Below are 23,000 nucleotides of genomic sequence, written 5' to 3' on the forward strand. Positions count from 1 at the left end.
AATGATGTGACTGCGAAAATCCCCTAGTCACCACATTCCGGCGCCTGTTCGGGTACACAGAGGGAGAACTCAGAATGTCCAATTCACTTAAGAGCACGTCTTTCGGGACTTGTGGGAGGAAACCGGAGCACCCGGAGGAAACCCACGCAGCCATGGGGAGAACATGCAGACTCTGCACAGACAGTGACCCAATCAGGAATCGAACCTGGGACCCTGGCGCTGTGAAGCAACAGTGCTACCCACTGTGCTACCGCGCCGCCCACTGTGCTGCACAAGCGAGCAGCTGGATAATGAAGGCACTTGGTTTACACTGCTGACAACCACGAGTTTGAATCAAAGGCACTTTAATCTGCCAGCCATACATGGACTGGATTGTGGAAGATCAGTTCACCTCAAAGGCCACATTTTTATGTAACAGAAGAAATGGCAAAATGTCTCATTCAAGTGGGCAACTAAAATCGAGCTGGGAGATTTTTTTTCTGCATTTCACAACAGCGGTTAATTGAAATCAGAACAATGATCAAGGCTCAAGACCCATTGGTACCCGATTTCTTCACTAATAAGGTACATTTCCACAGCCACCATTCCAAAGAAATCTACCTTTACTATACTGATTAGAGAGTAAATTCAATGCCAATTTTGAATTCGGAATATTGTCTCTCCAGCAGATCGAGCGGGAAGCTCATCGCCATTTATCAAAGGCAATTAGGGACAGGCAAAAATGTTGGCCTTCCCAGCAATGCTCACATTTCCTGAATGAATTGAAAACTCATGTTGGTGGAGGATTCCAGTTGATTTCCTTCAGCATTGCCGAGGGGCAGTTTTGGGTCAACAGACAGGCTGGGACAAAGATGCTACGATTGAGTTATGTTTAATTTGAAAGAGGTCTAAGCAAGCACACCTTGAGCGCAGATGGCAATTGCAGCTACTTGCAAATCCCTGGCTTCTGTACTTGAGACGACAGCCGGTTTATTAAGGCACAGAAATGCCTCACATTACGTTTCTTAGAAATTGGCACTTTGTAACCAAGCTGCTCTGGACTGGGAGACACTGAGCACGTGGGAAAGAAAGTGAAGATAAGATTCACACTGAACTCAAGTCGAATGATTCTCAGCAAAGTCACCTGTTCTATTTGAGAATAGATCAGAATTTCTGGTCAATTCAGATCATTTACGAACAAGAGATAACATGGTGGAGTGAAAGATTTTTTTCTTTGTTTCGATGCAGAGCACCATCTTACTGCCCCAACAGGTTAAATGTTTCAGTTGTTGTTTGGAGAGATCCCACATTCACTAAGCTCTGGAATCATCCACAAATTCACTGCCGAATTGTTTTATATATAAACAGCTATTTATTGTATTAAAATATTCCTCTATGCTTGTCGTAGCAGAGCCAGTACCTGCATGGCTTAGACACTCTCTGGTGTGGCTTACCGAGTCTGAAAGCTACATTCTCAATCAGCGCCACGTCGCTGCGACTTTCACCGTTCTTGCTGAGGATGTGACCCAAGGTTGGAAAATGGAAGATATCAGCTGTGGTTTAGTTACTAACACTCTTGCTGTTGAGTCAGAAGGTTTGGGTTCCATTCCAAAGACTGGAGTGCAGAAATTTAGGCTGGCACTCCAGCGCAGTACTGAGGAAGTCATGTTGGAGATGTCGCCTTTCGGATGAGAAATTAAATGGAGGCCCCTGTCTGCATAAAAGATAATGGTTAGCACCGTTGCTTCACAGCGCCAGGGTGCCAGGTTCGATTTTCGGCTTGGGTCACTGTCTACACATTCTCCCCATGTCTACGTGGGTTTCCTCTGGGGCGCCCTAGTTTGCCTAATAATAACTAGGAGCAGGAGTAGACCATCTGGCCCTTCGTGCTTGATCCACCATTCAATGAGATCATGGCTGATCTTTTGTGGACTCAGTTCCACTTTCCAGCTCCCGAACACCATAATCCTTTATTCTTTTATTCTTCAAAAAACTATCTATCTTTATCTTGAAAACATTTAACGAAGGAGCCTCAACTGCTTCACTGGGCAGGGAATTCCATAGATTCACAATAGTTGGTAGGATTTCGCAAGCCCAGGCCAGATGGTAGAAGGTGAATGTAATACAACATGAATCCAAGGTCCCGGTTGAGGACCGGGTTGCGAAATCCTACCAACTGTCCTGGTTTGAGACAATTCACATCTCTTTAGCCTGTGATTATCCCTCTCTCCAGTCTCACCGTCTGGACCTGTAAAGACTTAATTACCTGCAAAGACTCGCATTCAAAGCATTGTCTTGCATCTTTGACTTTGTCTATATATATGTTTCTGGAACCCACCTCTTCATTCATCTGAGGAAGGAGCAGTGTTCCAAAAGCTAGTGATTCGAAACAAACCTGTTGGACTTTAACCTGGTGTTGTAAGACTTCATACTATGCTCACCCCAGTCCAACGCCGGCATCTCCACATCATTTCTGCCTACAATTAACGAGGCTAGAATATTATTCCAGATTTATACATTAATTGAACCATGGTGGTATTTGAACACCTGTTTCCAGAACATTAATGCAGGCCTCTGGATTCCCAGTCCTAAAACATTGGCACTATACTGCCATCCGCCCCTTTAAATGCAATTCCCATGTTTTTACTTTCGACAGTTTTCTCTGATTCAGCATTTCTGACCACTTCTGTACGCAAGTACCTGATACCCAAGGACTAAAAGTACGCCTTTGCCTGCACAATATCGAAATAATTGGCAATGAGTTCTGAGATCAAACAAAAGTACCGTCACTGCTGTATTACGGTGACTGCAGATCGTTTCGATGCTTCCAAAGTCAAAGAAAATCAACACTTCACACATCTGCAGTTTGGGACAGAAAATGCTAATTTACTCAACAAGGGATAAGAGGATAAAAGCAATAATATGTTGTCTCCAAAATTATGAGGGGCAAAGACAGAGTGGATAGTCAGAGACTTTTTCCCAGGACAGAGGGGTCAATTACTAGGGGGCATAGGTTTAAGGTGCGAGGGGCAAGGTTTAGAGGAGATAGACGAGGCAAGTTTTTATTTACACAGAGGGTAGTGGGTGCCTGGAACTCGCTGCCGGAGGTGGTGGTGGAAGCAGGGACAATAGTGACGTTTAAGGGGCATCTTGACAAATACATGAATAGGATGGGAATAGAGGGATACGGACCCCGGAAGTGTAGAAGATTTTAGTTTAGACGGGCAGCATGGTCAGCGCAGGCTTGGAGGGCCGAAGGGCCTGTTCCTGTGCTGTACGTTTCTTTGTTCTTTGTTGCAGATTCTTCTTCCTCAAAATAAAGAAACGATGGGTGGTGCAGTGGTTAGCACTGCTGCCTCACAGCGCCGAGGACCTGGGTTCGATTCCGGCCCTGGGTCACTGTCCGTGTAGAGTTTGCACATTCTCCCCATGTTTGCGTGGGTTTCACCCCCACAACCCAAAGATGCGCAGGGTAGGTGGATTGGCCACGCTAAATTGCCCCTTAATTGGGAAAGAAATAATTGGGTACTCTAAATTTATTTTAAAAATTAAAAAATAAATAAATAAAGCCATGAACAGTTGTGCCCGTTGTGATAAGCTGGAAGGGAAACTGCATACCTTTTCTTGAATACTACACTGCACTACTCTCTCTTTCTGTATTGTCTCTCATTTGCTAATTCTTTCAGATACAGACAAACGGAGACACGCTTTTCAAAGAAAAATAAGATTTAATTGTATACCTCAACATCAAAAGGAACTGCCAACGTAACAAAAATACAGACAAAAGGTGCAAAAGAACTGTATAGCCTGGCCCCTCCCTTGTACCTGGCCCAACCATAACAACTACAGTATTCCAATGTTCCTATACATCAAACCAACCTGGGCCATTTTATGTGAAATAGTCTCACTCCCAGTCATGAGCACACAATCTCACAGGCCCATTTCAATGGGTTAATCCACCTTTTAATCCCAAATGTATTGCAACAGAAAGAAATAATACCACGACACACAAAATAGCTTAATTTGACACGAGCATAAACAGATTTTCTGACCGTACGCAGATCATCTGCTTAATAATTTTGGAGCCGCCAAGTTCAGCTATGTTAACATGGCTAAATCTGGACGCAGCAGCAAAGTATTCAAACCCAAGTGTGTGCAATAGTCTCGCTCCCACTCATGAGCACACAATCTCACAGGCCCACAGACCGCGGTGCATCAGGGCCTCGGCCAATACTGAGCGAAAATGAAGCATTGAAAACAACTGCACTCAACCAGCTCTGGGAGCCTGTCCCACCAATTCCCCCTCCCCTCCATCCCCCTCACTTTCCTGTCCCCGACTGATATATATATCGCCTTTAACATAGCAAAATGTCCCAAGACACTTAGTCAGTGCCAAAAGTTTTATCCTACCTTCTTGTGGCATGCTGCAGTTGGACTCCTTGAGTCATGCCGTTTGATGTTTTCTTAAGATTATTTTTCTCTTGGACTGCGGTGTAGCCAATACAAGATTCTAATACGGTCTCTGGTCTTTATCTTAAAATTCTAGCCCTTCCAGCTAATCAGAAGCCTCTTGTACGACTGACTCTTCGAGCCTCGTTTGAAAGTGCTACGAGAAGTTTGCTACGTGCAGTAAGAATGCACTTAGTGAGGCATCAATTAGAATGAGATGGGAAATGATAAACCAGCAATAAGCAGGAGATCATTAAGAGGCACTCCAGCAGATAAGAAACAATTTAAAATGCCCTGCAGAAGATAGTGAAACGTAATTAGCTCAGTACTTTCACTCCATGTCTGAAGTAATCCGTTTGTGCGCTAATGTATAGACATGTGGAAATGCATAATTATTTGAAATTATTCAAGTCTAGTTGGAAAATTACGATAAAAATAAAATAAACTTAAGTGATACACACTGCCTAATCGGTGTGCAGAGTAAAAGGTTAAAATGATTATATTACCCGAACAAGTTGCGTAGCAATTTCCTTGAGTATAAAAGATTAAGGGATGACCTGATTGAGATGTTTACAATAAATTGAGAGGGTAGATAGAAAAAAAAAACATTTTCTGTTCATGGGGAAATTAGAACAAGGGTGGGGGGTAAGGGCTAACATTAAGGGGCGATTTCAGAAAATCTGGAACTCTTCCCTCAAGAGTTCTGAGGTTGGGTCGATAGAAAACTTTAGAAGAGAGATTGATAAGGTTTTTTGATCGGCAAGAGTATTAAGGGGGATCTCGAGCATAAATCACAAAAAGCTAGCATGCAAGTTCAGCAGGCAATAGGGAAGACAAATGGAATGTTGACCTTTATTTCAAGGGAAATGGTGTATAATAATAGGGAAGCCTTTCAAAAAAAAAAAACAAGACACTTGTTAGACCACATCTGGAATACTGTGAACAGTTTCGGTCCCCTTATCGAAGGAAAGATTTACTAGCACGTCGAGGCAGGCAGTAAGGTTCACTAGGGTTGACCCCAGGTATGGAGGGACTTTCTTATGAGGAGAGATTGAGACATCTATTCTCAGGGGGCGTGACAGAGTAGATGTGGAGAGGTTGTTTCCCCTTGTGGGTAGTCTAGTAATTCCTTCATTTCTCATTATTTTTTACTTTGCGGTTATCATTTTGATCCATGGATATTTAATGGACTTATACCTTTAAGTCAAGCAGAGGAAGTAAGGAACTCAAAAGGTGCAAAATAGTACACTGTGCTGTGGAGATATAGATTTGGAACAGGAGAATTCATACGTTTTGGCACCTAGGAGAGATCGGAGGGATTTGATACGATTGGTTGGCTGGTGGCCACTGAATTGGCAAAGGGGTGTATTCTGCCGGGTGACAGGCGGTGATTGGTCCTACCAGTGTAGGATAATTTTCAGAGTACCAGGGAATGGACGTGCGGATCAATGATGCGGAGAGAAGCAGCTGTGAGTGTCTACCTCTCTCTCTGGAAATGCTGATGAATGCTGATTACTGAACCTGCAGAGACGTTTGTGAGACCTGGATGAATCTACAGTGAAAACCATTACAGACTGAAAGCATAAACCTCCAACTGAAAAATTAATTGTTAATTTCAATTGTGTTGTGGCTCTGGGTCAGGTTGGGAATTGACCGTGCACTAGCCCAGGGTGGTATAACAATAATGTCTTTCTTGGCACACTCAAAAGTTTCCATCAAACTATTCCCACTGACGACTGCCTATTTGCCGCAAGGTTCCAAGACCGAGCTGCCATCGACAAGGTGGTTTCTTCAATTTATTTATTTTAAAATAAAGCTTTCCAAAGGAAGCCTGTCACCGTTTCCACTGTAGTATTACAACATCATAATTATCATAATGCAAAGATTTTTATTTCAAACTAAATCCTGACAGCCCCACCCTGCCAACTAAACTCCCCATTACAGACTGAATCGCCTTTAATAACAGCAGCATTTTGTTCTTCCTGACCAAGTTTCAATTCCCAAAACACCAGACCATTCAACTTGAGGACATAATTAAAATTGATTAGCAGGGTGGTTAAAAATCGTCGAAATTTACAGCACAGTAGGTCTACCAACCAAGTGCCTAATCCCATTTTCCAGCCTTATAGTTTAAGGCAACTCCATTAAAAAAAATCCTTTCATGGGTTGTGGTGTCGCTAGCAAGGCCAATTTCTGTTGCCCATCCTAACTGCCCTTGACAAGTGGCTTGCTGGGTTATTTCAGAGGGCAATTAAGAGTCAACCGCATGGATTTTTTTTCTTTAATGGAAATTGGGGATACTTTCTGAGACTAGCTTTTAATTCCAGATTTATTATTTGTATTTAAATTCCACCAGCTGCCATGGTGGGATTCGAACCCATACCACCCAGGCCATTTACCTGGGCTTCCGTATTACTAGACCAGTAACATTACCTTTTATCACTGTCTCCCCACAAGTAGCGGTTAAAGGTTATGAGTGTTTCTGCCACGAGCAGGTTTTCAGGCAGATAAGATTCTGCCTTGAAAATGACCTCAACCTTCTACCACACGGTAGCACAGTGGATATACTGTAGCTTCATAGCACCGGGTCCCAGGTTCGATTCCTGGCTTGGGTCAGTGTCTGTGCGGAGTCTGCACGTCTCCCGTGTCTGCGTGGGTTTCCTCCGGGTGCTACGGTTTCCTCCCACAAGTCCCGAAAGACGCGCTGTTAGGTGAATTGGACATTCTGAATTCTCCCTCAGTGTACGCGAAGAGGCGCCGGAGTGTAGCGATTAGGGGCTTTTCACGGTAACTTCATTGCAGTGTTACTGTAAGCCCACTTGTGACAATGAAGATTATTATTATTAAATCTATGCTCCCTGGTCATTGATCCCTCAACAAAGGGGAATAAGACCTTTCTATCTACTTCATCTAGACCCCATAATTTTATACACTTGATTAGGTCTCCCCTCAGCCTCCTGTTTCATAGAAAACAACCCCAGCCTACCAAATTCAAATTTTTGTTTTGCTTATGTTTTTGGCTTAGAAGTGCAAAGACCTACTGGGGTAGGGTTCCTAGGTGATAAGCACCCATGGGGACATTCATTATCCGCGAGTATAGTCTGAATATGTTGATTGTGGAGGGTTTCAAAGTCACACCAGAACCTACACTCTTCCAATGCCTGTGTAAGTAGACCTTCGGGAGAAGCCACTGACTAGCAACCAGAAAAGTGAAACCAGGTTAATTTTAACTCCCCCCACATTGCAAAGGATCTGATGCCAAATTTTGGTGATCTGCTGTCACTGCAGCTGCGATCAGCTAACTCCACATAGAGCAGCCGCCAAAATCAACTTTGCATGATATGCCCAAGGGCACTCTGTGGTATTCCTGGCTTGGGTAATAACCACTGACCCCAGTCTTCATCCAAGCTCATTCTGGGTACCTCAAACAATGCCATAAAGCTTTACACAAATGTGCACAGTGAAAATGCAGCTCTGCCACAGTTTGTCCATTAAGCGCTCCAGATCGACATCAACAACGTCATTAAAATTCCAATTTTTACAAAACTTTCAAAACAGACAATCCTCGTGTGAACAAAGAACAAAGAAAAGTACAGCACAGGAACAGGCCCTCCAAGCCCGTGCCGACCATGCTGCCCGACTAAACTACAATCTTCTACACTTCCTGGGTCCGTATCCCTCTATTCCCATCCTATTCATGTATTTGTCAAGATGCCCCTTAAATGTCACTATCGTCCCTGCTTCCACCACCTCCTCCGGTAGCGAGTTCCAGGCACCCACTACCCTCTGCGTAAAACACTTGCCTCGTACATCTACTCTAAACCTTGCCCCTCTCACCTTAAACCTATGCCCCCCAGTAATTGGCCCCTCTACACTGGGGAAAAGCCTCTGACTATCCACTCTGTCTATGCCCCTCATAATTTTGTAGACCTCTATCAGGTCTCCCCTCAACCTCCTTCGTTCCAGTGAGAACAAACCGAGTTTATTCAACCGCTCCTCATAGCTAATGCCCTCCATACCAGGCAACATTCTGGTAAATCTTTTCTGCACCCTCTCTAAAGCCTCCACATCCTTCTGGTAGTGTGGCGACCAGAATTGAACACTATACTCCAAGTGTGGCCTAACTAAGGTTCTATATAGCTGCAACATGACTTGCCAATTCTTATACTCAATGCCCCGGCCAATGAAGGCAAGCATGCCGTATGCCTTCTTGACTACCTTCTCCACCTGTGTTGCCCCTTTCAATGACCTGTGGACCTGTACTCCTAGATCTCTTTGACTTTCAATACTCTTGAGGGTTCTGCCATTCACTGTATATTCCCTACCTGCATTAGAACTTCCAAAATGCATTACCTCACATTTGTCCGGATTAAACTCCATCTGCCATCTCTCCGCCCAAGTCTCCAAACAATCTAAATCCTGCTGTATCCTCTGACAGTCCTCATCGCTATCCGCAATTCCACCAACCTTTGTGTCGTCTGCAAACTTACTAATCAGACCAGTTACATTTTCCTCCAAATCATTTATATATACTACAAACAGCAAAGGTCCCAGCACTGATCCCTGTGGAATACCACTGGTCACAGCCCTCCAATTAGAAAAGCATCCTTCCATTGCTACTCTCTGCCTTCTATGACCCAGCCAGTTCTGTATCCACCTTGCCAGCTCACCCCTGATCCCGTGTGACTTCACCTTTTGTACTAGTCTACCATGAGGGACCTTGTCAAAGGCCTTACTGAAGTGCATATAGACAACATCCACTGCCCTACCTGCATCAATCATCTTAGTGACCTCCTCGAAAAACTCTATCAAGTTAGTGAGACACGACCTCCCCTTCACAAAACCATGCTGCCTCTCACTAATACGTCCATTTGCTTCCAAATGGGAGTAGATCCTGTCTCGAAGAATTCTCTCCAGTAATTTCCCTACCACTCAAGAAAGGCTCACCGGCCTGTAGTTCCCTGGATTATCCTTGCTACCCTTCTTAAACAGAGGAACAACATTGGCTATTCTCCAGGCCTCTGGGACATCCCCTGAAGACAGTGAGGATCCAAAGATTTCTGTCAAGGCCTCAGCAATTTCCTCTCCAGCCTCCTTCAGTATTCTGGGGTAGATCCCATCAGGCCCTGGGGACTTATCTATCTTAATATTTTTTAAGACACCCAACACCTCGTCTTTTTGGATCTCAATGTGACCCAGGCTATCTACACACCCTTCTCCAGACTCAACATCTACCAATTTCTTCTCTTTGGTGAATACTGATGCATGGTATTCATTTAGTACCTCGCCCATTTCCTCTGGCTCCACACATAGATTCCCTTGCCTATCCTTCAGTGGGCCAACCTTTCCCTGGCTACCCTCTTGCTTTTTATGTACGTGTAAAAAGCCTTGGGATTTTCCTTAACCCTATTTGCCAATGACTTTTCGTGACCCCTTCTAGCCCTCCTGACTCCTTGCTTAAGTTCCTTCCTACTTTCCTTATATTCCACGCAGGCTTCGTCTGTTCCCAGCCTTTTAGCCCTGACAAATGCCTCCTTTTTCTTTTTGACGAGGCCTACAATATCTCTCGTTATCCAAGGTTCCTGAAAATTGCCGTATTTATCCTTCTTCCTCACAGGAACATGCCGGTCCTGAATTCCTTTCAACTGACACTTGAAAGCCTCCCACATGTCAGTGTGCCTGAATGTTTTCTCTCGCCGTTGTCATGGAAGAACTATATTTATGAAAAATCTTTTGCAATCGGTCACAGGCTTGAGGCATTTGCAGGGTGCAAGACCTTTTCTTGGAAGAAGTATGTGTCATTCTGAACTGCGAACCAAATCAGCCCGAGGGCCAATGTTATCAGAGAACGCAATTAATTGTCTTAATTTTCTCATAACTTGGGTTTGAGATGCTCGTCCGAGGGTGCATTATGGTCAGGAGCTGATAGAAAGCAGCAGTATTTTAATAGACTAAAAGAATCCAATAATATACTCGAGGCACTGATTTTCCCTGGAGCCCTGATTCCAGACTTGCCATCACAAGTCCTCGCAGCTGATTCTTTCGGCTCATAAGCAGGTTTGATGTACAAAAATCTAATTAAGCTAACCGCTCCACCTGGTTACCCAATTCCAAACAGAATATATACAGCCCCGAGTAGGCGCAGTACCCATCGTGACATTCTGACAAGCTGCCAGCAATTTCCTATGGAGACTCCAGATAACCAGCTTGTGTTGCACTCTGCTTAATTCCAATTTGTAACATGGAGGATGATGCTCTGATTTTTGAGCACATACACCCGTGACACAAAGCCTGGAATCCATTAAATTGGGAGCCCTCACATTGCTTATTGCTGGTTACATCAATGGTGAATTCCCCATTCGGAAAACAATTTCAAAGTCACCAACAAACTCAATTTTCCCGGAATTGAATCTGCATTTTGAAGGTTAACCCATTCTTTCCTCCCTGTGCCATGGACCACTTCATATACACAAAAATGGTCCTCTTTTTTCTTAGCACTTCCCCAGACTGAAGGGATAGAGATCAAGAAAATTGTGGTATGGGAGCACTGTTTCTCAACAATCATGCTTTTCAACACATTTACCCCACTAAATACTAAAGATTTCCTTGGAGGAAAATATTCTTAGCCTTACAACGCTCTAGCAATGGCTCTTGTTGTATCATTCTGGGGCGCACAAGTAAGTGGCCAATAAATGGCAAATTAAACTGCCACATTCTGAGCGCATTTGAAGCTGAGTGGATCATGGCACTGTGCAATGAAATGAAAATGTAATGAAAATCGCTTATTGTCACAAGTAGGCTTCAAATGAAGTTACTGTGAAAAGCCCCAAGTCGCCACATTCCGGACCCTGTTCGGGGAGGCTGATACGGGAATTGAACCGTGCTGCTGGCCTGCCTTGGTCTGCTTTCAAAGCCAGCGATTTAGCCCTGAGCTAAGGGTGCTGAACCATAGATTTGAGCAGTGTCTCAGGTTTGATCCCCAGTCTGTGGTGAATTAGCTGATCTCAGCTGGGTTAAAATAATTGACATGAATGCTCCTGGATGAGGGAGGTGCATGTTAGTCAAGGTTAATGCTTCTAATTGCTATCCAGTGAGCCTGGCAGTGTGTGTATGTGTATGGATTTTGATGCGTGCATGAGAAGAGGAGGACGACGACACTGAACTCAGAACCCTTGTCCAACAACCGCCCAACATTCTTCGACCTGGTTTTCCTGAAAAATTTAATGGTAAATAAATCGAGTGTGGATCTCAGTTTTCACAAAGATCTTCGGGTTAATTGACAGGTCAAAAATGCAATGCCAAAAACAAATCTAAGTGCAGGAAAAAGACATTGGCAGCTATCTGTGCAGAAAATGTCAATTGCAGGAGCAACACCAAAGGGAGCAAATTAATGGAGAACAGCGAGGAAGACATTCTGTGGAAGAGGCCAGGAATCCAGCATAAAGTTCAGATCCATGAGGTGAAAAATAAATTGTGGGACAGAATAGGGGAGGGAGGTTAGTTAATAAAGGATACAGATCAGCTGGTGTACCTCCAAGAATTAAAATCTTTGAATGTAAAAGATCCAAAATTGTTCAACCTAGCCATAACTAGGGTGATAAGGACTGGAGGAATAAAAGTAAGTAAACCGAGACAATAATTGTCTGTTGTAACATAGGTTGAAGGAAAAGATGGTGGCCTTGAAGAGAGGTACCAAAATTGACATGGTAGATAAACCAGAGCAGATTACGAAGAGTGAGTGGAGGGTAGCACGGTGGTGGTGGGTTAGCCCTGATGCCTCACGGCGCTGAGGTCCCAGGTTCGATCCTGGCTCCGATCCCGGCTCTGGGTCACTGTCCGTGTGGAGTTTGCACATTCTCCCTGTGTTTGCGTGGGTTTCGTCCCCACAACCCAAAGATGTGCAGGGTAGGTGGATTGGCCACGCTAAATTGCCCCTTAACTGGGTCCTTGGCGTCATGAGGCAGCAGTGCTAACCACTGCGCCACCGTGCCACTCTTTGTTTCCTACATTATAACAGTGACTACACTTCATGGCTATAAAGTGTTTTGTGATGCCCTGAGGTTGCGAAAGGCATTATATAAACGCAAACCTTTTTCCTATCTTCACTAATATAACGCACCGTGGTGACCACAGACATTTGACAAGACAGTAAATTTTAAAATAAACTAAAAGACTTCAGAATGAAGTCAAATGCTGATAACTGCACACACAAAATGTCAATGAAGCAGACATGCAGAAGTTTTAAAAAAATATATTTTTTTATTCTACATTTTCCTTCAAAAATTGACACCCCACCCACAAACAGTAAACGGTAACAAATACACAATCAATCCCCTTAACAATACAAATGATCCCATCCTCCCACCACCCCAAGCAACGGCCCACCTGTCAATATGCATCCAATAAACCAAACCCTCTCACGGTGGAAACAAAAAACAAAAGAGAAAACGAAAAAGGAGTCCGGGACCACCCATGGTCACCATTGACCTATAGAGTCCACTCCCCCTCCCCCCGTACACTCAACGCCATCCAGCCTCTGAAAGAGTACCGTACATGATACCCAAGTGTCGTACACCCCCCCCCCCCCCAAAGTCTCCGGCTCCTCCCGTCCACTGCCTCTTCCCAACCCCGGTTCCTTCCCCCCCAACTTTCCACCCCGGCTAGACCACTCGGACCCTGTTCTGCCAGGTTCCGATGGCCGCAGCCCCTCCCCCCACCTTACTCCCGTTCACTGGCCGGCTTAAACCGGCCAGCGTGGAGGCCCCCGCCCGGGTCCCTTTCCCCCTTGCCCGGCCCTAGGAAAGCCCAGAGATCCCCTTTTAGCTCACACACCCCGCATATCCACCTACACCCCCAAAGAGCCCTAATTTCGAGTGAAAGTCCCATCCCTTCCCTTGTCCGAATATATACAACATTGGCTCCTTTAGCCCCTTCACCCGCACGCAGTGAAACAAAAAAGAAGAAAATACAGTCATGAGGTTACATCGGCACATGGCCATTTCTCAATTTGTCAGTTCTGCCACAGTCCTTCTGCCTTCGCAAACCCCTCCGCTGCTTCCGCCGTTCCAAAATAAAAGTCCCTGAGCTTATAAGTCACCCTCAGCTTCGCTGGATATACAATGCCGCACTGCACCTTGCTAATGTACAGTGCCCTCTTCACCCGGTTGAAGGCAGCCCGCCTCCTTGCCAGCTCCACCGTAAAGTCCTGGTATACACGTATACCAGCTCCAGCCCACTGCACCACCCGCTTCTGCTTGGCCCAGCTCAGGACCATCTCCTTCACACTGTACCTACGGAAGCACAGAGTCACTGCCCTTGGCGGCTCACTATCCTTTGGTACAGGCCTCCACGACCGATGAGCCCGATCCAGTTCATATCGGGAGGGATCCTTCCCCCTCCCCCAATAGTTTTGCCAGCATCGCGGTAAAATACTCAAGTCGGCTTCGGTCCTTCAACTCCTTCGGGCAGCCCCACAATCCTCAAATTCTGTCGCCTGGAACTGTTTTCCAGGTCTTCTATTTTTCCTCGCAGATTCTTGTTAATGTCCATCACGTTCCGCATCTCCTTCCCCATCGCGGCAAGTTGATCACCGTGCCGCAATAACGTCTCCTCCACTTCCTTCAGCGCCTCCCCTTGCTCTCGCACCGCCGCCACTGCGCTCACCACCGATGTCATCACCGGGGAAATCGCCTCCTCCCCCAGCGCACTCAAAACCTCCCTCATCTCCTTCCTCACCGTCTCCATGCATTTCGCAATCTGCGCAAACTGCTTTTCGAATTCCGCAGCCATCACCTTAGTTATTCCGTCAGCTGTAAGCACTGCGGCCTCCCCTGATGCTCCAGCCTCCATTTTCTTTACTGACCCCGCGGTGACCTTTCCACTCCCCAACGAACTTTCAGCCGCTTGTTTCACGGCCGTTTTTTTGCTGGTCTTCGACATTCTTCTCTCCTCTGTGCTGTCTCACGACTTTTACTGCCTTCGCTGGCCCTAGGACCGGGCGTTAACCCCCGACAATGCCGTTCCCGAACGGGAGCCCTCCAACGCGCGGCTGCCTCCCGCCCGCCGTCACCGGAAGTCACATGCAGAAGTTATGACGCCAGTTTAATTGGTTACAATATTCACACGAGACCCTGTGATCTTTGTGAAACTGTTGCCATGATATGCACTCACCCTTGCTGTTAAAAAAAATAAATTGGCTTTCAAAAATTAAAGTGGCTTAATACGTCTCGGGAAACAAATAGTACTAAAAAAATATTTTCAGACCGACAACGCCTGATTTCGAGCATTTCAAAATTCAATGTAAATTAGTTTCCTTCATAATCCTGCACTGCTTGTCCCCTTAATTCGGCTACCAAGTTTGTGATTATTTTTTGAGATACACAAAGCAATGCTATAAAGAGTATGCTGCCAATGTTCCGGGTTAGTTGTAAAGATTCAGATGGATTTACGTTTCTTTCTAAAGCTTTCTCTGTAGTCGCAAGACAAATGTTTCTATTTAAGCGCATGGTCACATATGCTGCTGCCATCGTACAAATTACCGATGTAAGACAGAGGTGGTTACGCAAACATATGGTAGGTCTGTATGCCAATCTTGAAAGCATTGCACAAGGAAAATTGGCAGCAGAATTGCGAAGATTACTGAACAAAAACAGGAGATGATGCTTCTAATCTATGTTTAAACAAGTTGTTCTAAATTGTGGGGTTTGGAATGCAATACCAAACCTGTTTGAACTAAAACTTTTAGCCAAATTAAAGGATGCACAAATTTAATATTTCGCTTTCATCTCACGAGTTGCTTCAATAGGCAGCTTCTGTTAAAAGTAAGTCTGACATTGATGGAACCATATCAAAACACCACAGTGAGATTAAAAACAAATCCCTAAAAGCAGTACCTATAATAGGCACCCAAGAGTGTGCTGATGCATTGATGCTTCTATCCCAACCCCTTAGGAATTGCTTGTCAACACTGATGTGAGGACTTAGCAGGCAGGCTTGTTTCTGCCAGCCAGGTATACATCAATACTGACCCAGGGTGGTACCACAATAGGTGACTGCTGTAGTAATGAACTCATTGCTGATCAGGGCAATGAAGAGTGCCATCCAGAGGTGGACGCATTCTGTTTCTTTGGCTGAAATCCGTTTTGGGATGAACGGCACAGTAGATCTGTGATCAAAATTGGAGCCGGCAGCATGACCCATAATAAATCCTGAACAATGTAGGACACAATGTTCCTCAACTCATGCATCCTGGGAGCACTCTCTGTTTGCTAACCTATTCTAGCACGGTGGCACAGTGGCTAGCACTGCTGCCTCGCAGCGTCAGAGACACAGGTTCGATTCTGACCTCTGGTGACTGTCTTTGTGAAGTTTGCACATTCTTCCTGTGTCTGTGTGGGTTTCCCCACGGGGGCTCCGGTTTCCTCCCACAATGCAAAGATGCATGGGTTAGGTGGATTAGTCATGCTAAATTGCCCCTAGGGGGGGTTATGGAGATAGGGTGGGGGATTAGACCTAGGTAGGGTGCTCTTTCAGAGGGTCGGTGCAGACTCGATGGGCTGAATGGCCTCCTTCTGTACTTTAGGGATTCTATTCTACGATATATGTCGGAGATGTTCTGTGCAGACCATAAAATTACAAAGCTGGGACTTAACACATCTTGCTGGTTGAATCATCGTCTTGAGCTTGGAACAGTTTGATGCTTTGGGAGATTATGTGGCAATGGAAGGTAATGTTCATAGAAATTCATGCTGATTTTCAGACTGGGACTGGGTCTGACCAAGCCAACAGGAAACATCAGCAATATCAAAACACCTCAGGAATATTATTTATCTCAGTGTCACAGTTAAACTTCAATTTCTGCCTTTGTCACCCACAAGTTTTACTTTTCCAACTCTCTCCTCACTGATTCACAAGTTTGGAATTCCAATCATTCAGACCTCCATTGGCTACATCCTGTTCCACAAAGTCCCAATTACCCATCACCTCAACTTAACTGACTTCCATGACCTGCAGTATATGTAAAGTCCTGCAACCCGTCTACAAAATGTTCCTGAGCCTCATCCCGTTCCTGTGTGGTCTCCTGTGTCTCACGTGCCTGGACGCATACTTTGCATCTCCCCTCTCTCTGTTTATTATCTCACCACCACAAAGCCTGTTCATTAACCACCGTGTTGATCCTCTCTCTTAGTTCTAGTCCTCTGACTGTGGAGTGCCTTGAGACATTTTACCATGATAAAAGCATTATATAAAGCAAAGTTCAGGGCGGCATGGTGGCACAGTGGTTAGCACTGCTGCCTCGCGGCGCCGAGGACCTGGGTTCGATCCCAGCCCATGATCTCTGTCTGTGTGGGTTTCACCCCCACAACTCAAAGATGGGCAGGGTAGGTGGATTGGCCATGCCAAATTGCCCCTCAATGGGGAAAAAAATTGGATACTTTAAATTTGAAATATACAAAGCGAGGTTTTTGATGATGATTTAGTAACTAAACTTCACAAAAGGTTAACAAAAGAAGCCAAATTTCCTACCCCTTTCTCTGAAGAATGTTCTTTTTCAGAGTATAATATTAGAACAAAGGGGGGAGGCGGGGTTTAGCTTTGCGAGGTCCACAGTCTGTTGTTGTGGGACTTCTGGGTCTTCCAAGAATGGGCTGACCGGCGGCACAGTATGGATGTCTGCTATAGGCCCAGGTCTGTTACTTAATACAAATAGGATGGATCTGTTCCTCTGCTACTTTCTCTGTGACTGTAGTGTATTTAGGTGCCTCACTAAGCTGTCACTGAGCTTGCATCAGAGGGTGTGTGGCAGCGCTGGCAAAAGGGCACCCCAGAGGATATGTTGTACGATTGTTTACTCAGACCTTTGGGTGTCCAGTTTTACTGGTGAATGGCTAATGTTTAGAAAAATTGCTGCTCCTGAGTCAGGACATGATCAACACACTGCACAACTCCTAACCATTATTGGGGCAAGGGGAGGGATTGGAAAGTTGACCTCTAGAACCTCAATATAAGACTGATTTTAGGGCAGCACAGTGGTTAGCACTGCTGCTTCACAGTGCCAGGGTCCCAGGTTCGATTCCAGGCTTGGGTCACTATCTGTGTGGAGTCTGCACACGATATCCCCTTGTCCGTGTGGGTTTCCTCCGTAGCCATTTGGGATGGCCACTTACAACAAGAAACATGTACGTTCGCAAAGCCTAAAGGGAAATATGGACAATGTAAGATTCAGGCAGGCACAGAGCCTGCATGTATATTCGTGAGCAGAGAATCCAGACTGGTTTACAAACCAGGGGCTGGTTTAGCACACTGGGCTAAATAGCTGGCTTTTAAAGCAGACCAAGGCAGGCAGCACGGTTCAATTCCAGTACCAGCCTCCCCGAACAGGTGCCGGAATGTGGCGACTAGGGGCTTTTCACAGTAACTTCATTGAAGCCTACTTGTGACAATAAGCAATTTTCATTTCATTTTTTCATTTTCAGACAGCATTGAAACCCCAGCCGATTAGCATTTTAATATCCCATCTCCGTCAGACAAAGGACTGATACTCAGGTAACCTAATTCCAGACACATCGGCGCCACTCCCTTTGCTCAGGAAGCATAATCAGCAAGGTCAATGACCGCTTAGGACACACCCAGCCATCAAGACACCCTCCCCATTATTGGCTCAGATCGAAGGCAATGATCGAGAACTGCCCAATTAACTGGGTCCAAACCTAAGGACCGCCGAAAAGAGCGTGAAACCCCCCCCAGGATAAAGAGAGACACTGCCATGTGTTTGAGCTCTTTTGGACCTGGCGGTCCGGCATCGTCCATCTCCAATCGCAGCACCACGACCAGAAGCAAGTCCAAGTTCAACGCTCGCTACCAGGCGGATGAGCCTAGCTGAACCACAGTTACTTCTCCAGACCCAGCAGATCCAGATTCAAACAAAGGCCACTGTTCCTCTGACCTAAGCCGGGTGCTTGAAGTTAAGTACAGATTGTCATAGTGTTAGGTGTAGTTTAGCTCGTAGTGTTTATGTTGCATGTATAAGTTAATCTTGTGTGTAAATAAAGTATTATTGAACTTGAACTAATTAACTGGTTGTTGGGTCTTTGATCGATATCGGGTTGAACCTTGTGGTGGTATCATTTGATACCTGGCGACTCTGAAAGCAATATAATATCAATATCTAGACAAAGGAAGGGCAACCTTATTGACTGCCATATTTACAGCGAGTAAATATAGCAACACCTCCGGGTGCTCCGGTTTCCTCCAGTCCCGAAAGACGTGCTATTAGGTGAATTGGACATTCTAAATTCTCCCTCTGTGTACCCGAACAGGTGCAGGAGTGTGGCGACTAGGGGCTGTTCACAGTAACTTCATTGCAGTGTTAATGTAAGCCTACTTGTGACAATAAAGATTATTCTAATTATTATAGACTGCAATAAAAAGACGGGATTGAATAAACATAAAACATTAACTAGTCCATAAAAAGTGTGTTTTCCAAAGTGGGCGACAATGATCTACTGCTTATTATGGGACAAAAAGGACTAAGGGGTACAATGGAATACACAGTTAGATCAGATTTATTATTGCCCCCGACAATAATGATGACCCAAGACTCAATTCTGCCCTATTTCATTTCATTGATATGGACCCAGTCTATCGAACTGACGTCAATGGTAAAACCTGCAACATTGTGCAAAATTTAGTATTTTGCCACAGGCAAAGTGGAGCAATGACTCAAATCTTCTACAAATGTTTCATTTTTTAAACTCTCATTTTCCAGGCCCTGTTCATCCATGTCTGCCAAATAAACATTTGAAAACCGCTTATTGTCACAAGTATGCTTCAAATGAAGTTACTGTTAAAGCCCCTAGTCGCCACATTCCGGCGCCTGTTCGGGGAGGCTGGTACGGGAATTGAACCGTACTGCTGGCCTGCCTTGGTCTGCTTTCAAAGCCAGCGATTTAGCCCAGTGTGCTAAACCAGCCCCTACCATTTAGAAAACATTACGTGCATATTTCGTAAAAAACCTACATTCCAGCGTGACAAACAAGACGTGGGAATTAGAAAGTTAACTTGAACATCAGCCAAACTCTTTCAAACAATGGCGGCCTCATCTTACTTACAAAAACACATCCTTGACCGTCACAATTGTACTTCCAGTTATTAAAATTTCAGACAATGCAGAGCTACAAAAGCTAAGGTGGTTAAAGAACCACAGTATAAATGTATGATGTTACAGAATTAATTAAACGTGGATGGACAAGCTTCCATCATAGGTAGGAACTGGGGTAGGCCATTCAGCCGGCCATTCAGCCGCTCAAGCCTATCCCACCAATTAAATCAGGACTAAAATGCAGCTCATCTCCACTGACCTGCCTTAGCTTCAGATCAACTGATGCTACTGCTCAATATAAATCGTACCAACCGCGGTTCTGAAAACTTAAATCGATCTGGCATTTTGAGGAAATTAATTTCAGATTTCCATAACGCATTGTGAAAATGTTCTTCCCGATTTCACTCCGGAATGGCCCGCTCACTTATCGTGTTCTAGATTTCCCAGAAGAAATAGTGATTCTTTATTTACCCAATCAAATCCCATTACCTTCTTAAACATTTCAATTAGACAATCCTTCTAACTCAAGGAAATGAAATTATGTGCAAAATCAATCCATATAAAACTCAAGTCTTTTACGATTTGGTATAATTTTGGTGAAAATGCACTGTACCCAGTCAAAGGCCGATATCTTTACAGCATCTGCAGTATTTTCAAAATTCTGTCAGATGTTTTGTGCCCAACACAATAGGGTTTGACCAGTTGGAAGGAGAAATTTGACAAGGAAGAATTCATTGAATGGCAGGACAAAGGAACATTGGCGTGTTTGCCCAGATCTCTGAAGACTGGAGGCAGGTTAATAGGGTGGTGAAAAAGGCATATGGGACACTTGCCTTTATCAATCGAAGCTAGGAATACAAAAGCAAGGAAGTCATGTTGGAGTTGTATAGAACTTTGGTGAGGCCACAGCTGGAGCACTGTGTGCAATTCTGGTCACATTATAGGAAGGATGTGATTGCACTGGAGGGGGTGCAGAGGGGATTCATCAGGATGTTGCCTGGGTTGGAACATTTAAGTTATGAAGAGAGGCTGGATAGAATTGAGTTGTTTTCGTTGGAGCAGAGAAGACTGAGGGGCGACCTGATCACCCTTGAGGGGCAACACAAGTGGACAAGGTAGTCAAAAAAGCATACAGAATGCTTGCCTTCATTGGACGGGGCATTGATATAAAAACTGACAAGTCATGCTACTAGATTATAAGGGGCATGAACAGGGTGGATAGAAGCATCTTTTTCCCTTACCTGAGGAGTGAGTCACAATGGAACACAAGTTCAAGGTGAGGGGCAGAGGTTTAGGGGGGAATTTGAGGAAAAACCTTTTTACCCTGAGGATGGGGACTGTCTGGAATGCACTGCCTGTGACGATGGTAGAGGCAGGTTACCTCGCATCCTTCAAGAAGTACCTAGATGAGTACTTGGCTTGTCTTAACATTCAAGGCTATGGGTCAAGTGTTGGTAAATGGGATTAGGTAGGCAGGTCAGGAGTTTTTCATGTGTCGGTGCAGACTCGATTGGCCTCCTCTGTGCTGTATTATCTGTGATCTCTATAACATTGGCTTTCACTTCTTCATTTTTGAGCCCTCTTGAGATAAAGGCCAACATTCTGCTTGTCTTTTTGATTACCTTTTATACCAGTTTTGGTGATTTGTGTACCTCAACACCAAATTCTTTTGCTGTCCCCCAGTTCCTCATCCTTTGCTGTTAGAATATTCCAATTTCTCTTCTTCTTCAGATTCAAAGTGGAAGACCTCACACCTCCTCATACGGAGGAGTCATGTCACAGTTTTACTCGCTCAGTTTGTCAGTCTGTTCCCCTTTGCAACATCATTCTTCCAGGCACATAACTGACTGTGTCCCTTAATGCAATTTGCAAACTTTGGTTGGTGGAGTGGCAGATCGTGTTGCGGATTGTCAAGAGGATCCAGCAGGACATAGATAACTTGGGCAGAGAAAGGCAAATGGAGTTTAATCCAGACAAATGTGAGGTAATGCATTTTGGTAGGTCTAACATAGAGGGGAAATATACAGTAAATGGCAAAACTCTTAGGAATATAGAAAGTCAGAGACATCTGGGCATGCAGGTCCACAGATCATTGAAAGTGGCAACACAAGTGGACAAGGTAGTCAAGAAAGCATACGGAATGTTTGCCTTCATTGGACGGGGCATCGAGTATAAAAACTGGTCAATCATGTTACAGTTGTATAGAACCTTGCTAAGGCCGCACTTGGAATATTGCGCACAATTCTGGTCGGTACACTACCAGAAGGATGTGGAGGCTTTGGAGAGGGTGCAGAGGAAGTTTACCAGGATGTTGCCTGGTTTGGACGGTGTTAGCTATGTGGAGAGGCTAAATAGACTGGGACTGTTTTCATTAGAACGACCGAGATTAAGGGGGGGGGGACCTGATAGAGATCTACAAGATTATGAGGGGCATGGATACTGTGGATGGGCAGGCACTCTTTCCCAGGGTGGAAGGGTCAGTCACTAGGGGGCATAGGTTAAAGGTCCGTGGGGCAAAGTTTAGAGGAGATGTGCGGGGCAGGTTTTTTTACACAGAGGGTGGCGAGTGCCTGGAACGCGTTGCCAGGGGAGGTTGTGGAAGCAGATACATTACCGACGTTCAAAAGGCATCTCGACAAACACATGGATAGGATGGGTATAGAGGGATATGACACTAGGAAGTGCTGAGGGTTTTGGCCAAGGATGGTATCATGACCGGTACAGACTTGGAGGGCCGAAGAGCCTGTTCCTGTGCTGTATTGTTCTTTGTTCATTACACAGCTCTCTCATCAAAGTCATTGATATATTTGATGAAAATCTGAGGCCCCAGTACAGATTCCTTGGGAGTGCCTCTTGTCCACCCATAAGAGAATGAACTCTATTCCCATCTTTCTGCCTCCCACCTACTGACCAGTTACTAGCCTACAACATAATATAACCTCAATGCTGTGGACTTGCCAATAATGTCTTTTGCAGAAACATATTAAAAGCCACTGGACGTTCATACAGACAGAATATGTAAATACTCCCTTATTGAATAAGCTACTGACCTCCTCAAAAGTCGGCTAAATCGCTGGCTTTTAAAGCAGACAAAGGCAGGCCAGTAGCACGGTTCGATTCCCGTACCAGCCTCCCCGAACAGGCGCCGGAATGTGGCGACTAGGGGCTTTTCACAGTAACTTCATTGAGGCCTACTTGTGACAATAAGCGATTTTCATTCATTCATTCATTCAGTGACAGTGTACATATACACACCGGAAGTCTCCTCCAACTTAACTCTTGGATGATGATTGCCTTACACTTTATGGGACCAACTGCAGTCCTGCCCCCAGTAAAACACTGCTATTGTTGGAATGTCAACCATCACCCTGCTGTTTCAGTCCTGCTGATTTTATCTTTTAGTTTTACAATCTGATTGATTCATTGGACCAATTGTTGTGCATTATCTGGATTCAAAGGCCCAGGAGGCAGT

At 44.9% G+C, this 23,000-nt stretch overlaps 1 protein-coding gene across 4 annotated transcripts in view; it reads right to left on the reverse strand.

Moving 5' to 3' along the window:
* ctnnbip1 (catenin, beta interacting protein 1) overlaps positions 1-23,000 on the reverse strand; it is a 140,199-nt gene that overhangs the window by 7,136 nt on the left and 110,063 nt on the right. The window lies entirely within an intron of this gene.

The sequence above is a fragment of the Scyliorhinus torazame genome, chromosome 16 (genome assembly GCF_047496885.1).
Source record: "Scyliorhinus torazame isolate Kashiwa2021f chromosome 16, sScyTor2.1, whole genome shotgun sequence".
NCBI classification, from domain to species: Eukaryota; Metazoa; Chordata; class Chondrichthyes; order Carcharhiniformes; family Scyliorhinidae; genus Scyliorhinus; species Scyliorhinus torazame.